This window comes from Meleagris gallopavo, chromosome 4, assembly GCF_905368555.1.
Source record: "Meleagris gallopavo chromosome 4, MGAL_WU_HG_1.1, whole genome shotgun sequence".
Lineage (NCBI taxonomy): Eukaryota > Metazoa > Chordata > Aves > Galliformes > Phasianidae > Meleagris > Meleagris gallopavo.
In genome coordinates, this window is record NC_139407.1 from 45,042,520 (window position 1) to 45,049,448 (window position 6,929).

The following is a 6,929-nucleotide window of genomic DNA, read 5'->3' on the forward strand; positions in this document are numbered from 1 at the left end:
TAATATATTTTTTATAGATTTCAAGGAAACATTCAGTGTCTTCTGTGAAGTTCACTTCATTCTTGTTTTCAGTCAGGCCTTCTCCCTGCATGGAATATCATCTTGTAAAAGGAACTGGGTGAAACTCTGTCCTCATAGGAATTTGATTGTTTCACCTTTCATTTTAATCCAGCCAAGATTTTACTCATTGCTGTCTCTGCAAGATCTCACAAACTGTGCATACAAAAGTCACTTTTCACTTGTCTCACAGTTTTTGAAGCCCATGGGACATGGCTGTGGAAAAGAACAACAAGGCAAATTGGACAACAATAACCTGGATTTCACCCTACAAAGCAACTGTCCCCTCCCAGTGCAGTTAAAGGAAGCAACAAGCCCGATGAGGAAGGTAAACTTGGGATCTGAGAGGAAAGATTTTCTGGTATTTAGAAAAGTCAGAGGTTCACACGGAAACTTGGTTACAGCACTGCTCCTCTCCCATCTATTTCAGGACATACAGTCCTTTTTTGATTGCAGTACTTGACTCATAAGTTCTGGAATATTTCTCCTCTTTTTAACTCCTTTGAGCCCATACTGATAGCTAGAATATACGAAGTAAAAGCTGAACATTGAAGTTCATTGCTTGAATAAGAACAGAGGGTAAATCAATTACAGCTTCAGCATGAGGTCTTCAATGGAGTAATCTGACCCACTCTTTTCCATGATTAACAAATCCATAGAATGGAAAAAGAGGAAGGAATGCAGCTTGCAGCATACACTGTAACGTAGTACAAAGAATGCTGATACGTATTGCATTTCAAATACCAATATCCTTTGTAGGAACAGCATAGGCTTGATTTAATGCATTCTCGCAGGATCACAAGGTAACTCATGTTGGAAGGCACCGTAGAAGACCTTTAGGTCTGTCTCCCACTGAAGTGCGTCCAGCTCTGAGATCAGATGAGAATGTACTCCGCTATCTCCTCTGGGTCACTGAGAAACACAAGAGATCCCAAGACAGATCCCTGTGTTATTCCACTTGTTACCAGCCCATTCACCCTATGTAACAATTGGTCCTGAGTTATTCATTACTTTCTTGCACTGACCACGATTCTTGGATTAGCTGCACTGCAAGATTGGACTCTGCACTGTTCTTGCTCTGGCTCTTGCAAGCTTTCTGCTGCAGTTATTGCAGAAAGGAGCAGCCAGCCCAGACAGAGGCCGCTATTACACCCTTATATACACTAAAATATTATATATCTATTGCTTTTCAGCTGCTGGGAGATCACTAAATGGAATTTCGTATTTAGATCCTTGGAAATCTCAAAACAGGTGCCTGGATCCTTGGAAATACTTAAGCTGCTATGTCCAGCTGAGATCAAGAGAAGAGATATGTCAGTGTTTGGCTTGGTTCCAGACAATTTCTGAGAACCATTTTCCTTTTATGTGAGCTGTCATCCTGGGAAGGACAGATGTAGGTGCAGCCAGAGTTGCCCAGCATAAATACTGCTCTTTTCTGTAGCAGTCTCTATATCACTGTTAGTCTCCACTCTCTGGCCAGATCCTCCCTGAGACTTGTTAATGTAAGCCTTTGGGTTTTCTCAACAAATTGGTTAGAACATTTTAACCTCAAAGGTTAAGCCTGCTACTCAGTGAGTGTCTTATATTATCTGTCTTTATAAACTGGAAGAGGGCCTGTGTCAGCCCAGCTGTAGATACTTGCTTGATTCCTGGTGGGGTTTTAACATTGCAGGTTACACCTGTTTATCATCTGGAATGAGAAAAGCAACGTGACTCTCTTTGTAGCAGTCCTCTGTTTATCTGAATACTCAAGCTTAGGATTGCGAGATCCTCAAGAGGCCACATTTCAACTTGGTATCCTGATTTGTGGCCTCTAATTGTTTGTTTTCAAAACAGAACTGTCACCAGCATCCCTTGAAATCAGAGCTCTGGGCTATAACTATGTTGTAGAGGTCATTTGATATTGCTGCTCAAATGAGAGTCTGTGTTAGTGTTAATTGAGGTCAGCATCAGATGTGTTTTATTGGCTTCTGATTGCTACCATTACAATCATTATTACTACTGCTTACCTTTCTAAAATTTCCTTGCTCTTCCATCAGGTAGTATATCAGGTAAGTGGGACTTTTCCCATCATAATAAATGGCAAGGTAAGCTTTCTGAACTACTCCAAATCGAGATGGGATATATTATTTTGTTTGCTACATTATCTCTATAACTATAAACACTTTATAAATTTGTACCATAATAAGATACGTTTTCTATTAAAACATTAAGCTATTAGGAAAATGAGCAAAGTCTGCATTTCCAATTACTTTTATAAGGTCTTGCTGGTGTACCCAAATCCACGAATTTTGGAATAGTTTCTGTAAATTTTTACTTTTTTTTTTTTTTTCCTGAGAAGACAGGATAATAGATATCCTATTATATACTAACTCACAGAAATGCTAAAATGTGTCTCACTAAAAAAGTTGTATCACGCAGAAGCCACCTGTGTTCTTGTTCCAGACAAAAAATATTTATTGTTATCACTGATTGCTTCCATTCTGATCTCTCTATTATCTGAATGATAAAAGAGATGTGCCCCCGGACTACAGCAGAAACTTTTTCTGCTTCGTAATTTGAAAAAATTTTCATCGGAACCTTTTTCCTTCTGATTAGGAAGCTCTGACAAATGCCCTTTTCAAAGCCTTTGGGACATTATTCAAAGTAATAGGATCTTCTTTTGCTGCCAACAGTCCAGGAAACCATCCTTCAAAGAAAAGATAAACTCAATTATTTGTAAGCGGGCAATCCAACCACCCCTAGATTTTGGGCACTGGGTCTCTAATAATCTTGATTCCAACGCTTAGTGTTCCTCATTCAGTAAAACGGATGATTGCTTCTTTTTCTGCTCTTGTTCACTTGTATCCATCCAATTAGCTGGTTTTTCTTCCATTTTTTTTAAGCCAAGCTCCTGTTGTGTTTTTACTCTTGGTGTTAATCTTGATTTACTTTGATTTTTTTTTTTTCAAGATTTTATAAGTGAACACAAGGGAGACAGGTTTTGCAATAACCCAGTTCACATGTGCAAGGGAGTTTGAAATCATGCTTGAACGTTCACTTCTCTCCCCCTGCTAAGAGAGGCTGAAAAGCCACCAACCGTAAGCTCAGAGATGGAGAGAAATCTGACCATATGAATGACGTCCTTCAGCTCCTGGATAAAGTGAGGACAGGCAAAGATAAGAAGCATGTATAGCAGATATGTTTCTGCCCAGCTGGCCCTATATCCAGAGAGGAGAAGTGTAGTGAAAAGGAGTCCAAAATAACAGCAATGAGAGGGCTGTCTTGTTACATTGGCCAAGATGAATGTTATGGTTGGGACAATCTCTTCAAGAGGCTTGAGAAGAGATAAAAAAAAAAATGTAAGAGAGTCTTTCTCACCTCCAGCTTAATTGGATGGCTGGAAATCTTTTTTTTTTTTTTTTGTGTGTGTGTGTGTGTGTGTGTGTCTTTATTTTCTTTTCTTACATGGAATTAGCAGAGAAGGACAACTGCAATGGAAATAGCAAAGGCTAGCCAGGGCTTTCCTCCTAATAAGCAGGGACGGGTTGCGGAGGCTGAAGGGCATGAAGTGAGATGTGCTTGGAGGGACAAGGTTTGAACTGCATGTAGACAAACCATTCTTACCATTACCATTTGGATGCCATTTGCATTCACCTCACCTGTCCCAGAATTAAGCTGTATGCATTTAAAAAAATGTGTTTGTCTAGTTAATAGAAGTGACTGGAATTGCTCTTATCTTGAGGTGTAATATTTTCACAGAAAAATAAATTTGACCAATAAAAGCTTGTTATTAGCAGCAATAAACAAGTGATTCACTCATCTAACACTTGAGCATGACTTAAGAATGGCACTTTAAACCGATTTGTTGAGAAGACCCTTGAAAAAAGAAAATCACCATTCATCTTCGCACTTCTCTTGACTGAAGTTAGTTTAGGGATCATCTTTCTGAAGAAAAACAACCTCAGCATATAAACCACTTTGGTTAGTGTTTATCCAAGCCAAAGTATGAGGACACAATTTAGGTGTGTATAAATGCTTAATTTCCTGGGGAGTCAGTCCATATTTCAGGGAACAACAGGGGCAGTAAGGCACAATGGGCTTCAAACTGGCACTGGAACTTAAAAATTTGGCAAAAATTTAAGTAGAATATGCAATGTTACTCACAATATTTACTTCTACAGCTGTTTCTTCCACTGTGATAGAAGTTTTTTTATTTGCAATAAGACCAGAAAACAGATGAGGTAATAACAAAACAAAAACAAAACGAAAGCCAAACCAAACAACAACAGCAAAATAGGAATAATCTGTACTTTTGCAGGCTCATGTGAAGCTGCTCCTGCGAGGGTTTGAGATTGTCCTCTCCTCATTTTACAGTGGGAAATCTGAAGTGACAGAACAAGCACACGACTGTTCTGGCAGCTGAGCCTCACATTACTGTCCTGTCCAGAGCTAGATGTATCCCAGTGATGGAGTGAGAAGACTCCCACATGCCAATATTCACTACATTTTTAGTGACAGTTGCAGACTGTCAGATTTCTTAGGCTGGAACGCACCGGAGCAACCATTGTCTTCTCCAGCAGTCAAAAGCCCTGCACTCAGAAAAAGCTTCACGAGAAATGTCTCTGTTTCCTCACGGCATTCATTTTGTACTGGGATATCAATGGGAGAAAGAGAGCCCACAGTCCTTCAGTGACCAGAAGGATACTTAGAAAACTTACCTTCCTTGCCTTAAAAAACCTGAGAGGAGGATTTGAGTGGAAACTGAAAGAGGAAATGTTTCAAGTGAACTAGAATTATTTTTCAAAGGAAATTCTAAAGAGATTCTTAGTGCAACAGTATCTCTTTAAGGGAAAAACATCCCTCAATTCAGTCTTTCATAAGAAGCAAAGTACAGCAGCACTAATAACATCTACTGTGATTTTTAGACAAAAAGTGTATTTAATATCCAAGCTTATTTCTGAAGAGATATTAACTGGAAAAGTGTCTTTTCTATCTCAATCTTTTCAGAATATCAGCAGAAGCTGATGAGAATCAAGACCAAAAACCACTTCCAGATTTTGCCTCTATCTACTCTGTTTTAGGTTATAAGTTTTGAAAGCTGGACAGGCAAAAATAAGGACAAGGAGGTATCAATGCAACCAGGAGCATTTGGGTGACTGCTGCTCAATGGGTATTCATTCACCTACTGGCTTGCAAGTCCTCATGCAATGCTGATTGTCTTATTTTATAGCAAATTCACACAGTATTCATCTGCTGTATAGAAGTTATGCTAATGAACAGCTGTGGAATGTGATGATGCTGTGGCAGCTTCTGGCAGCAGGGTGTCACACTGTAAGATGATCGTGACTGAAAAAATATCATGACAGTAAAGTTCTCATAAATGAGGTTGCTGTATGTAGGTGGATGTATATTGCTCATGCATGTTTTAGACAGGACTGTAGCCTGTAGGTACGTTTAAAGTTGTTTGGGGTATTTGTTTGTTTGTTTTAAATCTCTGCCCTTTCCAGTAATATTCCTTATGGGGAGTCCCCTGTAAAATCCCAGCTCTTCAGAATAACACTTACTTGCCTGGACGTAAATTATCTACAGGAATATTTGCCTACAGTACTCATCTGTGGACTCCGAATCCACATCATGGCCTGTAGCTGTGTTTTTTTTCTGAAGCTTTTGCATTGAAACATATTAAAGAAAAATAAATATTTAAAAAATCATAACATATTATAAATTATATCGTTTAAGTTTTGTTGTTCAGGTAAATTTCAAATCATATCAGGAGCTGGCTGGCTGTTTCTCTGCATGATATGGCATTTAGTGTGAAAAAAACAAGTCAACAAGACCATCAGGATTCTTACTTCCAGGAAGCAATCTATTTTTAATATTACAAATGCTTTCCTGTTTTCTTTTGGCCAAGATTTCTCCAGTGCCTGTGAAATTCAAGGGTTTAAACATTTATTTTTTCCTTGGACACGGTATGCAATCAGGGAGAGAGATCAACATTTGTTATTTATTTTAAGAAAGTCTCTGCACTACATCAACGGAGCAGGACAACACTGATACGCTTTGTGGTTCACCAGTGTCACCCTTGTTCTAGGTGAAAAGCTAACGCTGCTAGAAGGCCTGTGCACCGCTGTGCACCCAGTGTACGTGGGATGTATGTTCCAAGACTGCGGTCAGGATATCTACTGATCTTCAATTAGATTATCCATGTTGTTATTTTTAGTTCTTATTGAATTGGACGCAAAGTGAGCTCAGAGAGAAACCATCAAATGGCTCCAACCGAGATCAGTGATAAACAACTTTTTTTCTCACACAGCAAAAAGCAGTGTAAACACAGTCTGGGCATGACCTGGTAAATATGCTTGTAATATAGCAAGAACATCCTTTTCAGATTCTTGTCCAGACTGCTGCCCCATGCAGGGTGCCTCCAGAGAGACTTCCCCAGGTTTTACGCAGTCTCTGTGGCAGCTGCAGCACAGTGTGCGGGGCCCTGAGAGCAGGGAGCAGTGGTTACGTGCGTGGCTGCATGTAGAACATTTTCTGGGACAGGTGGCTGGTCGATGCATGGGCCCAGCATATACTAGGAGGAAGACCCAGTGATGGAGCTGATTGCTTTTGTGGGACACTAAATATCTACAAGAAAGTTACATTCCCTCTTTCAGCTCCATAAGAACTTCAAAAGGTGAAACTAGCCAGCTTGCTGGTGCCAGAGCATGGCTTGGTCATTCACTGATTTTGCTCTGCACAGTACCTTTCACAGGAAGCAGACATCATAGTCATTTCTGAAAAGAGGCTAAATAGTTTAGCTGAAAATTGCTCAGACACTACACAAACTGTGTTGTAAAAATAGTCACTGCCTTTGGACTTGCCAGTGCATTATACTACTTCTGGCT